We start from the raw sequence: 16,120 nt of genomic DNA, 5'->3' as shown, positions 1-16,120 counted from the left end.
TACCAAGCCACATGGCTAACATAGACAAGAATTATGGGTTACCGTAAGATGTAAGAATTAGTTAATAAGAAGCCTGAGCTAAAGGGCCAATCAGCTTTATAACTTACGGAGTTCTTTGTGTGATTTTACTTTGGGACTAAACAGCTGGGGGAACTGGGCAGGACAGAAACCCCAACAAGTCGGCCCTTCATGTTACACAAGTGTCTCTCTTCAGTCAAAAAAATTTAAAGAAAACACAATAATACTCATAATCCAGTCTCCCTGTGTATTTTCTGTCATTACAAGGGTTTCTACTTTATTGCTTTTTAATATTTATTTCATTATCTTTACTCCTTTAATCTGTGATGGTCTATACTCTTATATTCTTTTTTTCCTCTCTTCTCAATCCTTTGAACATTTTTTAAACACTGTGTGACCCATTCAGGTGTTTATTTATTTATTGTCTGAATCTGTTTTTATTGTGTATCTGTAATCAAATTTTGGCCAGAAACACATTTTTTAAAAGAAATAAGTGGGCATGGGTAGCACCAACTCCAGAGCCCTGCCTGTTGGCTCTGCCCTGTGAAACATGGCAGAGGTATATTCAATGCTTCAGTAAGCCATACTCACCACCCCAGCTCCAGGGATTCAACGGGTCTATGACATCATTAAGCAACTAGTAGCACTCTGCTCACAATCCCTGTTTAAGTGCAGGACCTCCCCAAAGAGCCAGAGTTAGTGTTGCCAGCACGAACCAGGACACCTTCATTAAAGAAGCTGAACAGCTTTTCCTGCTAATGTTGAATCAAGAAGCCTTCTCTCAAAGAAGCCACGCCTCTGCTCACCTCCAGAAACAGAATCTAACTGAAAAAATGTGACTACCAACCAGTTTCAATTGTCTCCTTTTTTTTGGGGGGGGGGTCTAGAAGCCCTTTTATTTTTAAACATTTTTAGGTCTTATGTGCATCCTTACCCCAGAGGGTGTGCCCCATTTTGTAAACAGAGTAAGATTATTTGTTTCCCAGTCACCCAGACCTGAATAATCACAGAGAAACTATTAATTACAACACTGGCTAATAGCTTACATGTATTCCTAGTTAACGCTTGCATCTTAAATTAACCTGTTTCTATTAATCTGTGTATTGCCACGAGGATGTGGCCTATCGGTAAGTGTTTTGGCATCCTTCTTCTTCAGCAATTACATGCTATCTCTTCACTTTGCCTACTCTCTCTCTATATCTCTTCTATCCCGACTATATTATGTCCTTCCACAGGCCAAAATAGCTTCTTTATTAACCAATGGTAATAAAACACATTCATAGCATACAGAGGGGAATCCCACATCACAATTGCAGGTCATGGCCGCGTCTATCATGAGTATATATCCATGATGAGAACAAAACCCACTGCTTTTAGAGAAGTCAGACAATCATTACTTATATGAAAGATCCCTGTGCCTAGAAGATATTCCATAAATGTTTTATCTTCTTTTTGTATCCAGGAGATTGCAACTGTTATTAATAAAACTCCTATGATCACAATAAGGAATACTCACCAATAAACAACCAGTCATAAAGAGTCATTCTAGAGCCCGGCATTGGTGACACACACCATTAATCCAAGCACTTGGAAATCAGAGACAGGTGGATCTCTATGATTTTATGACCATCCTGGTCTACAGATGGAGCTCTAGGATACCGAAGGCTGTTACACAGAGACTTCATGTCTCAAAAAAAAAAAAAAAACCAAAAAAGAAACAAGAAACAAACAAACAACAATCTAGGAAAAGAGACTAAACATTTGAGTTTGGTCAAGGACAACACTCAACTTCATAATGGCAAACAAATACAAGTTTGGGAAATATGCATGAAAATCACAACTTTTTTTTCCTGTATAACAAGTTTAGAAAATCTGTGATTCAACAAGCTGTCACTGTGAAACATAAACACATAAAAACATAAACATATGGAGCTTAGGATAGCAAGGAGACAAAGTTTAATTGAAACCAATCTGTTTATTAATGTTTCTAATATTTTCAAACACACATAAATAAGAAAATTGCCTTTATGGAGAAGTGGGCTGAAAAATATGTGTGAACTGGGTCTTTTAGAAAACATTTTGAGTGGGCTGGAGAGGTGGCTCAGCGGTTAAGAGCATTGCCTACTTTTCTGGAGGTCCTGAGTTCAATTCCCAGCAACCATATGGTGGCTCACAACCATCTGTAATGAGATCTGGTGCCCTCTTCAGGCCTGCACGTAGACAGAATATTGTATACATGATAAATAAATAAATATTTAAAAAAAAGAAAACATTTTGATATGATTAACAGATATTAGAGGATATAAACCTGAAATATTAGAGAATACTAATTAAGTTTCCCATTTGGGAATACAACAAAAACGAAATTTTAAAAAGCATACTGTAGGACACAGCACCAATAGCTATCACTGTCTCTCAGATTGTCTATGTTCCCTTGAAAGTAAACTGAGATAGCATTTATCCTGTGTTGGCTTTCCCTGGGAGATGTAACCAAACATCCATTTTTCCAGACAGGGCACAGATGACAGACCAAGAAAACAGACCCACCCAAGCCTAGCTTAATGGACCAGAGAATTTTGGAGGGTTTCTTAATAGAGTTTAGATGACTAAAGGGCAGCCTCACCTCTGAGGAGCTCACCTCGACAGTGGGTGAGGACACAGTGACAGCTGCCTTTCTGAAATTGCCTACTTGACTTGCAGGCAGTGTGGCCGGACAACAAGTCTCACTCTGTACCAGTAGATGCTACTGTGCAACTCTGGAGAGGGGTGTTATGTATCTTCAAAATTTCAGAACCATCTTGAGACTTGTGAGTCGTTTTCTTCCTGAGTTTAGTCAATAATTTACTTCTTAAGTCAAAAGGGCACCCATTCCAGGAGGAAATAATTCAATTTCAATTTGAGAGAAATAGCTACAAAATTTCTTGATAAGTATTTACTATTTTGAGCAATAAGAACGTTACATAGGTATAGAAATGGATAAAGCCAACAGTGCAGTCAGTATTAATTGAAATAGAAATATTGATGTCCTAACACTATTTGGTTTTAATGGACATTCAAAACTCTTATGTTTAAAGCACTTCTAGAAGTAGCTGAAAGTAATAATTATAGATCCTAACTAAATCAGGAGGGTGTGATCAGTACTCAAAGAAACCATCATCAGAGAAATTTGCAAAGGAGCCTTTCCTAGAGTGGGAGGAACAACTAAGATGTGGGAGGGCGAATCTTCAGGGCAGCTTAACAGAAGTGTCCTGGGTGGGGAGTGTTGGTGCAGTCTGAACTGTGTGTCCTGACCAATTTCACTTTCAAATGTCACTCGTTTATTTGGAATGCATAGATCCTGGGAGTAAAAGAGGCGGCGCTTTTGATAGGGTTTATTTTTCTCAGCTGTTGATGTTAAAGCACTCCTCCCTACAATGTGCCTGGCAATAACTATCAACACAAAGCTCCATCACTCAGCCCTTTTACATTTAATGTGGGTCATGTTTTCCCAAAGGAGATACAATCCAAATAACTTTGAGCAACTCCTGAGGCTGTAGTGGATATGAAAATGGAATCCTAAATTATACCCAATCAATCAGAAACAGATGTCATAACTGGAGCTTGTCACATCCAACTAAAGTGGTGTAGTCTTGTGAGAAGAGCCATTGATTCAAGAGATCTGGTACTATCTAGTGTGAGATAGTTGTTAGAGTTCAGATGGAGGACATACAGCTGGGCTTCCCTGGAGAAGTGGTTGCTTGGTTTGTGGGGAATGTCCTCATATCCAGTACAGTGGTAGAATGTTGAATATGTGAACACAAGAATGGGAAAATAACCATATTCTATTCTTTGATACAGCCTAAATATCCAAATGAAAAACACTTTTATTTTTTAAAAAATACTTCCAATATTTGCCCTCATGGTAGCATTTAGAAAGAATGGAGAAACGAGAGAGAGTACATTATATCTCAAAACAATCTGAAAAAGAATTTCAACAACTAACTAGAGATATGGCTCTGTTTGTTAAGTGCTTGTAACATAAGCATGAACACTTGAGTTCAGATCCTCAGTACCCACAAAAAACCAGTTATGAAAGCACACACAGGTAACCCCAATCCTGAAGAGGTAGAGTGGATTCTTTGGCCTGGCTGGATAGCTAGTCAATACAGCAAGCATCAGGTTTTGACTCTGTATCAAAAACTGAAGAGGAGATCATTAGAGGATGATATGCAGAGTTAATCGCTGGCCTACACACACACACACACACACACACACACACACACACACACACACCCCACACAAATGTACACACACACAAACATGCACACATGTGCATACATGACACATGCATATATATGTGTATTTAGGAGTAAACACAAGTAGACAGGAGAATACATGTTCATATACACTAAAAGATTTCATAGATAACTCATTGAGAAGCTACATTAAATATATGGTGACTGGTGCTAGTCTCTAGTTTTTAACTGAACTGCAGAGTCAGCTAGGTACTAACTCTATTCCACAAAATTCCTCATGGAGGGTGAGATGGTCTTGTAGGACAGTGGCCAGCATCTGGACTAATAGAATTAGGAGAACTTATGGGAAAATGCTGGGAAACCATGCATAGAAAAGTCTGCAACAGATGTAAATCACATCCATCATTGTGCAGCTGTAGAGGAATATTGCATTACCCAAACAGTTTAATCTGATTCCCACTTTCAGCTTATTTAAAAAGACAGTGCTCACATTTACCTTTTCACTAGCTACTGATGATCCAGTCAAATCCCCAATGTATAAATGAAGCTTCAGTGACTTCACTGTCTATGGTTTTTAAAAAAAAACATGTCCCTCCTTTCCTCCTATTGTTCTTTTTTATTTTTAATTCTCCTTCACTCGGCAAACAAGTTAAGATCCTAATATGACTCAATAATTTTGATATGAAATTTTGTGGTCTCACAAAGCACAAATAACTGCATATTATCAAGTGTTTCCCGAACTAAGCAAGTGCAGTTACAGAATGGACCAGTGTGTGATGGATTTTCTTTGGGATTAGCTTGTTTTGCTTCTAAATTTTGTGAAGTTAATGAAGATATTTAATTACCTTCAAGGTTTAATGGCATGTAACTTTTTGGACCTGGAAAATGAATTATAATATAACAACAAAATAATAATACTTATCATTATTCTACTACCACCACCACAATTATTTTTATATAATAACATTATATAATTCCACACGAATTCAATAGGAAATTAGTTATGTCTGATAAAACCTTGTTTCAAGAATGCAACTTTTTATCTTTTTTCCTGCACCTGCAGATCGATGATGTGCTCTTAACACCAGGTACAATGTGGATGAAAAATGACAATTTGGATGTTTCTGTATTTAGTTAACAATTGGAAACTAATATTGGAGCAAACTACTGCAGCTTGTGGTTCAAACATCACACTAACTGGGAATGTGTTTCTTTGCCCAGTGCCCTCCTGAGAGCACCCTTGACATCTGCGTTCCTCAGACTGTAGATCAGGGGGTTCAGCATGGGGTTGAAAAAACTGTAAAACAGGAAAAGAATCTTCTACTGATCTTCGGGGTGCTGGGACTTGGGGGCCACATACATGATGATGGCGCTGCCAAAGTAGAGCCCAAGCACACAGAGGTGGGAAGAGCAGGTGGAGAAAGCCTTTCTTGAACCCCCCTTTGACTGGATCCTCAGAATGGCCATCAGAATTCGCGTGTAGGAAACCAGTACAAAGCATATTGGCCCCACTAAAATAAATACAGAAGCAGTGAAAATAATGATTTTGTTTAGTGTTGTATCAGCACAGGCCAGTTTGAGGACAGACAGAGTTTCACAGAAGAAGTGATTGATCTCATGAGGTCCACAGAAGGGCAGTCTCAGGATGAGGACTAAATGGACAAGAGCCAGGAGGAAGCTAAATATCCAGCAAACAGCAGCCAGGATGGTACACACTCTCCAGTTCATGATGACAGTGTAGTGTAGGGGGTAACAGACGGCCACGTACCGGTCATGGGACATCACCACAAGAAGAAGACATTCTGTGCTACCAAATGCCATGAAGAGACAAGTCTGTGTCATGCACCTTGCAAAGGAGATTGGCTTGTCTGGATCCAATAGGTTGACTAGTGTCTGTGGCACTGTGTTACAGGCATAGGCGATGTCAACCAAGGCCAGATTAGCAAGGAAGAAGTACATAGGAGTGTGCAGCCTGAATTCTAGGTAAATTAATCCAAAGATAACCCCATTCCCCAACAGTGTAAAGGTGTAGCAAAGCGAGAACAATCCAAAAAGTACTAGGTGAATTCTTGAACCAAGACAGAATCCCAACAGGATGAACTCTGTGACCATTGTCTGATTTTCTTCCATTTCTCTATGAAAGAGAGATAGAGAGTACTAGGGGATGCAATCATATTAAAACATCTGTTTTATATTTTAATTTCATTAGTATTTTTGGTGTGGAATACATTTAAATAATACTCTTAGAAACTTATTCAAGTAAATTAATTAATAAAGTATTACTTATCAAATCGTTAAGTTGTCTGTCCATCTTCTTAAGCTTCACTGTTATTCAGTTTACAGAAGGGAAATATTGCAGCAGGTACTGACCTAGAACCTTGGCCCTGCAACGATTAAGATCTACCATGCCTGTATGTACAAATGTATCACGAACAAAAGCTTCTGAGTCTCATGTTTTCCACTTTGCTAGTGAGTTACTGGGTCATAAGAGTATACTGGAACTTTTAGGAGACTAGTGTCAGGAAAAAATAATAGAGAATGTAGATTACATTGGCAGAAATCAGATTGCTGTTGTAAATTTTAAATAGTTATTTATAAGTCTTTAAATTAAAGTGTAACTAGAATATAGAGGCTGTTTTTTATGGGAAAGTATAATTGGATGCCTTAGTGACTAGAAACTGAAGTTTAACTCATGCACACACTTGCAATGTTAGTGAGGACAAAGTTGTTAAAAGAAAATCGAATCATAGTCCTATATGAAATTATATATACCTATATATTTATTTGTCTATAGCAAACACACATACACACATGCACACATACATACATACACATGTATGTATATATGCATCTAAAACGTGTATCACAGTTTTGACAAATGAGCACAATCCGTGTTTGATAATTCTCATATGGGTCACTGAAAGGTTATTACAGTTTTGGATGTAATCTCCCAGAAGCATGGCTGGAGAACTGAATCAATCTGTGATCTCAAATGGAGTTACTTTCATGAAATACCTGTCTGGAAAAAGGATTAAAAAAAAAGGGGAGGATAGGGATGTGGAGTGTAGTTACCATGTCTGTGAGGCAACATTTGGAAGTTCATGCAAAATGACTGTCAGGATTGGGGGATCCGGGAACCAGGAAGAGCTAGGATAAATGTCTGCACTCCACGTGGATGGGTGGGTGACTGTTCATTGATCACCTTACCTGGAAGGATTCCTGATGAGTTCTTCCAGCTGTCATTTCATGTTATTTATAGCCATTGGGCATAAACCTCTTTTCTTGAAAAGGTGAAAATACAAAGATGGAAGATATGATTAACTGTTTGTATTACAGTTACATCTTGAATTTTAAATAAAGAATATTTAGATAATATGACTTTATGCACTTGTACTTTGATGGAGCATGAAACCAGTTTCCTGAAGAAAAATTTCCAAAGTTAGATTCTAGAAAGGAAGGGTCACACTCCAGACCAATATAACCCTTTATGCCATACCTTGCAATGAAATAGTTCCCTTATAAATGAAAACACATGCTGTCCCTACCTTCATAGAAGCATTATTGATACACAGCCAATTTACATTGACTGAAAGTATTCTAAATAATATATAAATTTCAAAGTTCCATGCATGACAGGGTGTTGAAAATTAGGCTAGTATTAAAAATTTTAGGGTGAAAGACTGTCAAAATTTAATTATTAAATGCATAGGGCATAGAAAAATATTGAACTATTTTAAAGTCACAGACATTGAAAGATGGAAAGGTCAGATGTATTATTAGCGTGTTAGCACTATTGCTTCCATCTTAAAATATTTGTTTATTTTGTATCCCAGACATTTGTTGAATTACAAATACATTGAAAAGAACAAGCAACTAACTTTTGTCTTCTTTTTCGATCCACTTTCTTTAAAGATATAGTCTCTAGCAATTATGCTAAATCAGCCTTTTCTTTCTATAGGAAATAAATCCTTCAGCCTTGCTAAATTATTTCTTGTGATCTAAGTTAAAGTAAGATCTCTAAGATTTGGTAAGATCTATGAAAGAGTTTGCAATGTGTCAAACAGTTGAATTTAATATTTATTCCTCTTTTATTTTTATTTGATAGATATTTGACATATCTAATAATAGTAAAAAAACAAGCAATGGAAGCTAATTGTGAAGATGTCTGCAAGGATTTTGCACTGATACATATTTCAGTTGCAAATGTAAGCTTAAGGCATTATGATGTACATAAATCTACAAATGTGTGGTTTCAAAATTTAGAACATTTATCCAGTCAAAATCATCCTATGACTTTACCATTCTAGAGTAAATATCTAAGTCAGAAAGATGAATTTGTTTTCTGTATCAACCGAGATTTAACATTTAAACTCTCCATATTTAGAGAAGCAAAGCTCAAAGTTTGATGAACATCTGTCTCTCCTGTGCAGTAGCACACGGCCCAGACAGTAGGTGTAATATGACTCCCTGTTGTTTGTCAGCTATTTAGCTCCAAAAGAAGCCTTGTAGGCAATGAGAAAGAACTGAAAACGAATTAGTTTTCTTTCTCACACCATTATAGAGACTTTGTCAGGCCATCTTACGATGAGTCTATGGAGTGGTATCTTATGCTCCAAATACTATAGGAACACAAAGTAGAGCAGGTTGACGGAACAGTATTGCAATGATTTCATTGCAAAATTAACTTCAGGATAAAGAGATTCATATGAAGGTTTTAAACATTCAAACCCTCTAAGCAGAAACTTCAAGTTTTTTGACATTTCTTTCTTCTCTCACTTTGCCACATGATCAGAGACACATATGTTCCTTTCTTTCCATACCACCCCGAAAGCATTTGCTGCAGGCTACATAAAATCTAGCATGTATATATTTGTTCAGTGTATTTTAGACATCTAAGTACATTCTTAAACCTATGTACACAGAGAGATATGTGTAAGACATAGACTTGGAATTAGTTTGTACTCATATCCCATTGGAATAAATACATTTTTGTAAGCTTAGCATGTAATTTGGCAGGGGTGACAAGGATTAAATGCAACCTTTATGAAATAACCAGTATATATTAATTTTTCTGAAATGGAGCATCATTTTTTTAACATTCTATTTTTCTATTATAATTTTTGTTAAGTCAGAAAAATCACTTTACATATTTTGTTCAAATTTACAATGTAGTAATTGCTCACATAAAAACTGTGAATATTGAGCATCTAAATTTAGCATCCATAGCGAGATCAAATTCTCTTTCTAATTAATAAAGAGTGGTAAAACAAAGGAAGAGCAAACCAAAGCCTGGAATTTTCCCCCAATTTGGGAGGATTTAGGGAGTGAACACAGGCAACCTTCTTATCTGAACATTAACCACAAGCATTTCAACAGGAAGCAGATAGAAGTTAGTACAAATCCTGTCTTCCCAGATCTCCTATGGAACTGCAGTAACCTCTTTGACTGAAATGCAGTCATATCCTCAGGAAAGGAGATGGTATTCTCTCAGGGTCCAGTCTACTTAACAGCCCTTGAGATGGCACAGGAAGAGCTATGCCATGAAATATCCTGCGTGCCTACCTCTGCTGAAAGAAACAACAAAGCAACTGTGTTTTTCTATTTCTGTTCGTGTCCCAAGAACACAATTAAGAAACAAAACCACCAATTGTACCTCTGAGACTACAATTCTCTTTAGAATCCCTAAGTACTTCTCATTATTTGATCTCATAATTTCCAGAAGAGCATTGTCCCCAGTTTCCATGGAATCTGGTAAGCCTTCCAGGAAACTGGACCACTGGAGGAGCTGCTGGCTTCCAGTCTTCAAGTCAACCTGCTTTGATTGATATTGGGTGCCCTGGGCTGAAGCACAAGAAAAATAATGACCTCTAAAACTCATCTGATTGCAAGTTGCACTCTATGTGGATGGTGTTTAAAAGCTGTTTCAAAAGATATAAGAAGGATTGGAGAGTTCAAGCTGGGGGGAAGTATTCCAAAGAGAATTTGGGGAATCTTATTTAAGGCAGTACCTTCGAAGGCATGAACAACAAATGTAGGTCATTACTGGGACGTTCTTATTGATCTACTTCTGAGACTGTTCTATCTTTGGAAGAAGAACCATTACAAAGTGGTTTCTTTATTAGCTATGTCTCTGCCAGGAAGATGGAGATACACATTGCCAGAAGCATTTTGAGTTTTATTTATGTTTTAGGATATTGGGTATTGGAGAAATATTAACTGTAGTTGACACCATAGTGAACTTTCTAACCTAGTAGGTTTATTACATTGTGATACTGATCTTCTGGGGTTAAAACATAAACCCATAGGGAGATCCTCACATATTTTCCACCTTTGCATAAAAGAAGACAGTGGTTAGTTTTCCAGATGCTCAACCTGAATAATCACACAGGAACTATATTAATTACAGTACTGTTGGGTTATAGTTTACGTGTATTCCTAGATAGGTCTTACATCTTAAATTATCCTATTTCTGTTAATCTGTGTATTGCCATGAGATAGTGGCCTCCCAGTAAGATTCTGGTACCCTTTTCCTTCAGCAGCTACATGGCATCTCTTTGACTCTGCTTACTCTTTCTATAAACCTCTTCCACCCTGGTGATATTCTGTCCTTCTATAGGCCAAATCAGTTTCATTATTAATCAAAGGTAATAAAACATATTCACACCATATGGAGAAGAATCCCACATCATCTCCCCTTTTATGTCTAAATAAAAAGGAAGGTTTTAGCTTTAACATAGTAAAATTACATATATCAAAACAGGTGTCAAGCAAGAATTACAGTTATCATATTTTTTGAGTCTAAAGCTTCATATATAATTTGTGATTTATCATCACTAAAGAAAATTATAACTATAACTATTTGTTTCAACTCCATCAAATACTGAATAAGGATATAATTTTACCCAAGTAAACAGGAAGTGCTTTGCAAGCAACTTTCAAAACTCTAAAATTGACAGACACGTCTTGCTGCCTGGACAGTCACCCAAAGTACTTCTGTAACAATGGGGCATCCATCTTGAGACTATAGGTCCATAATATTGGGCAGACTTTTCATTGAAGCAGAAAATTTGAAGATTTGTTCTGCCTTGTAATGGCAAATTTTATCAGTTGTTTTTTTTCTGTGTCCTGAAGAATGTCTGGAAATTTCTTCTGTGAAGCATGAATCTAGAAGGACCATATAATCTTTTGCAAAGTTCACCAGTCACTTTTCTGTGAGTCCTACTTGTCTAGCCCATACAACATAGCATCAAGCAGTCCAGGCAATAGCAATTTCTTGCCCAAATGACTATCTTTGTGACATTGAAGGCAAACTTCATAATGGGTTTCTTCAATGCCTATCAATCTCTCTGAAGTAATTGGTGCTGCCAGAAGTAGTTCTCTCTTCACACTATTGAGAGAAGTCTAAGTTCTTAAAACATTTTTAATGCCATTTTATGTAGGTCTTTGAAGTGTTGAAGATTATCTAACTGAAATATATCTCTGATTAACTAGAACACTTAACATGACTGCAAGTTTGACTATTATGTGATTATTAATCTGTAATTTTAAATTGTATATTATATTTTTAAATGAACTGAAGGAGCATAATGCCTTAAACAAGAGCAGAAATACATGTACACAAAATTTACCTTAAATTTGTACCAATAGACCAAAGTTCATACCAACGCAAAGTATTCATCTCTATATCATATCTCCCGATTTTAAAAGAAAGATATTGACTGTGACCATTTATAATCAGCCTCCTTTCAATGGAAACAAACATTTGTAAATTACTTCAGAAATTTGGGCTTAGTTTTCCCCAAACTGCTTTCTGCTGTTTGTTGAATGAAGTATTTTGGGGGTTCCCAGAGAACTTTCAGAGGGTCTTGTTCCACTAAATTACATTAGTCTAGAAGGAATCCATAGGTTTCCATCCTCAGTGGAAACAAAAGCAGAACCTCCTTTTCAAAGTAACATATCATTACATTCAAATTTTGAAGTTAAGAAACATTTAAAATACACATGTTCATTCAACTTAGCATGCCCCAGATTCAAATGTCTCTTTGTAGCCAAAAAATTCAAAGAAAACAAATAATATTCATAATCCAGACTCCTTGTGTATTTTCCATCATTACGTGGATTATTTTACTTTATTGCTTTTTAATATTTACTTCATTATCTTTACTCCTTTAATCTGTAATGGTCTATACTCATATCTTTTTTCCTCTCTTCCCAAGCCTATGAACATTTTAAAGCACTTTGTGACTCATTTGGAGGTTTATTTATTGTCTGAATCTGTCTTTATTGTTTATCTGTAATCCTTTTTTGACCAGAATTGCCTTTTTGAAAAAATGATAAGTGGGCATGGCTAGTACCACTTCCAGAGCTCTGCCTGTTGGCTCTGCCCTGTCAAACATGGCAGAGGTATGTTTGTGAGCCATGCTCACTGCTCCAGCTCCAGGGACTCAGTGGGTCTATGTCACCATTAAGCAACTAGAAGCACTCTGCCCACAAACCCTATTTAAGTGCAGGACCTCCCCAAAGAGCCAGAGTTCCTGCGGAACCAGGAAGCCTTCTTTAAAGAAGTCACACAGTTTTGCTGCTAATGTTGAAACAGGAAGCCTTCTCTTAAAGGAGCCGTGCCTCTGCTCATCTCTAGAAACAGAACCTATCTGAAAAAATGTGGCTACCAACAAGTTCCAACTGTCTCCCATTTTTGTGTCTAGAAGCCTTTTATTTTTAAGCTTTTTTTAGGTCTTAAGTGGATCCGAGCCCCAGATGGTGGGTGTCATTTTGTAAACAGAGTCAGCTTGTTTGTTTCCCAGCCACCCAGACCAGAAAATCACAGAGAAACTGTATTAATTACAACAGTTTTGCTAATAGCCTACATGGATTCCTATTACCTCTTGCATCTTAAAATAACCAATGTCTATTAATTTGTGTATTCATGAGGTTGTGACGTATTGGTAAGTTTCTGGGATTTTTCTCTTCAGCAACTACATAATGTCTTTTTGACTCCTATCTCTCTCTCTCTCTCTCTCTCTCTCTCTCTCTCTCTCTCTCTCTCTCTCTCTCTCTCTCCCCCTAACCTGGCTATATTCTGTCTTGCCATAACTCAAAATAGCTTCTTTATTAACCAATGGTAATAAAACACATTCAGGACATACAGAGGGGAATCCCATGTTTGTAGGTCACAACCACTTCTATCTTGAGTATATATTCGCAATGAGAACAAAACCCACTGTTTTTAGGGAAGTCAAACAGTCAATTCCTGTATGAAAGATCCCTGTGCCTAGAGGAAACTCCATAAATGTTTTATCTTCTTTTTTGCATCCAGGAGATCTGCATCTATTACAAAACAAACTCCTGTGATAACCATAAGAAATATTCACCATGTAATCAACCAGTCACAAAGAATCATTCTAGAGCCCGGCATCGATGGCACACACCTTTAATCCAAGCACTTGGAAATCAGAGACAGGTGGATCTCTGTGATTTTATGACCATCCTGGTCTCCAGATGGAGCTCTAGGGTACCGAAGGCTGTTACACAGAGACATCATGTCTCAAAAAACAAAAAAGATCTTGTCTACTTCCAATATCCAGGAGGATAAATATATGTTTTTCTTTGGGTTCACCTTCTTATTTAGCTTCTCTAGGATCACAAACTATAGGCTCAGTGTTCTTTGTTTATGACTTGAGTCCACTAATGAGTGAGTACATACCATATTCCTCTTTTTGGGTCTGGGTTATCTCACTCAGTAAAGTGTTTTCTATCTCCATCCATTTGCATGCAAAATTCAAGATGTCATTGTTTTTTACCACTGAGTAGAATTCTAAAGTGTATATGTACCACACCTTCTTTATCCATTCTTCTATTGAGGGGCACCTAGGTTTTTTCCAGGTTCTGGCTATTATAAATAGTTGGGAGCACGGATTTGGGAGGGTTAGGGGTAAGGGGAGATGGGGAAAGAGAAGGGAGGGGGGAGTAATGGGGAGATCTTGGGGAAATGGGATGGTTGAGATGGAGGAAGGGTCGATATGGGAGCAGCGAAGAAGATATCTTAACTAAGGGAGCCATTTTAGGGTTGGCAAGAAACTTGGCTCTAGAGGGGTTCCCAGGTGTCCAAGAGATTTTCCCAGTTAGGTCCTTGGGCAGCAGAGGAGAGGGTGCCTGAACTGGCCTTCTCCCATAGATACACTGATGAATATCTTCCATATCACCATAGATCCTTCATCCGGCAATGGATGGAGATAGAGACAGAGACCCACACTGGTCTCTGATCAACCAAGGTCCAGATGAAGAGCAGAAAGATGGAGAACATGAGCAAGGAAGTCAGGACTGTGAGGAGTGCGCCCACCCACTGTGATGGTGTGACTGATCTAATGGGAGCTCACCAAGGCCAGCTGGACTTGGACTGAATGAGCATGTGATCAAACTGGACTCTCTGAATGTCACTGACAATGAGGGCAGACTGAGAAGCCAATGATAATGATACTGGGTTTTGATTCTACTGCATGTACTGGCTTTTTGGGAGCCTAGTCTATTTGGATGCACACTTTCCTAGACCTGGATGGAGGGGGGAGGCCCTTGGACTTCCCACAGGGCAGGGCACCCTGACTTCTCTTAGGACTGGAGATGGAGCTGGAGGAGTAGGGGGAGTGAGGGGAGTAGGAGGGAAATGGGGTGATGGGAGGAGGCAGAAATTTTTAATAAAAAAAGAAACATGAAACAAAACAAAAAGAAACCAGAAACAAACAAACAAACAAACATCATTCTAGTGAAAGAGACTTAACATTTGAGTCAGGTCAAAATAGACACTCAATTACAAAATGGCAAACAAATGGAAGTTTGTGAAATATGCCACCCAAATCACACCTTTTCTACTGTATAACAAGTTAAGAAAATCTGTGATTTCAACAAGCTGTCACTGTGAAACATAAACACATGAAAATCATAAACACATGGAGTTTAGAATAGCAGAGGAGACAAAGTTTAATTGAAATAAATCTGCTTATTAATGTTTCTAATAATTTTAAACACACGTAAATTAGAAAATTTTCTCTATGGAGAAGTAGCCTAAAAAAATCTGTGTGAACTGGGTCTTTTAGAAAACATTTTGATATGATCATCAGATATTAGAGGATACAAATCTGAAAACTTAGAGGATACTAAGCTTCCCATTTGGGAATACAACAAAAATTAAAATTTAAAAAGCATACTGTAGGACATAGCACCAATAGCTATCACTGTCTCTCAGATTGTCTATGTTCCCTTGAAAGTAAACTGAGATAGCATTTATCCTGTGTTGGCTTTCCCTGGGAGACGTAACCAAACATCCATTTGTCCAGACAGGGCACAGATGACAGACCAACAAAACAGACCCACCCAAGCCTAGCTTAATGGACCAGAGAATTTTGGAGGGTTTCTTAATAGAGTGTAGGTGACTAAAGGGCAGCCTCACCTCTGAGGAGCTCACCTCGACAGTGGGTGAGGACACAGTGACAGCTGCCTTTCTGAAATTGCCTACTTGACTTGCAGGCAGTGTGGCCGGACAACAAGTCTCACTCTGTAGCAGTGGTTGCTACTGTGCAACTCTGGAGAGGGGTGTTATGTATCTTCTAAATTTCAGAACCATCTTGAGACTTGTGAGTCATTTTCTTCCTGAGTTTAGTCAATTTAATTTACTTCTTAAGTCTAGAGGGCACCAATTCCAGGAGGAAAGAATTCAATTTCAATTTGAAGGAAATAGCTCCACAATTTCTAGATAAGTATTTACTATTTTAAAAAATAAGAATTCTACACAGGCACAGAAATGGATAAAGCCAACAGTGCAGTCAGTATTAATTGAAATAGAAATATTGATGTCCTAACACTATTTGGTTTTA

The 16,120-nt window shown here is 37.7% G+C and overlaps 1 pseudogene; it reads right to left on the bottom strand.

The window, feature by feature from the left end:
- Positions 1-5,441: 5,441 nt before the first annotated feature.
- Positions 5,442-6,383, bottom strand: LOC146889672 (olfactory receptor 2A1/2A42-like; annotated as a pseudogene).
- Between the last annotated feature and the right edge of the window lie 9,737 nt (positions 6,384-16,120).

The sequence above is a fragment of the Myodes glareolus genome, chromosome 25 (assembly GCF_982192425.1).
Source record: "Myodes glareolus chromosome 25, mMyoGla1.1, whole genome shotgun sequence".
Taxonomy (NCBI): Eukaryota; Metazoa; Chordata; class Mammalia; order Rodentia; family Cricetidae; genus Myodes; species Myodes glareolus.
This window is presented reverse-complemented; position numbering and strand designations above follow the sequence as displayed.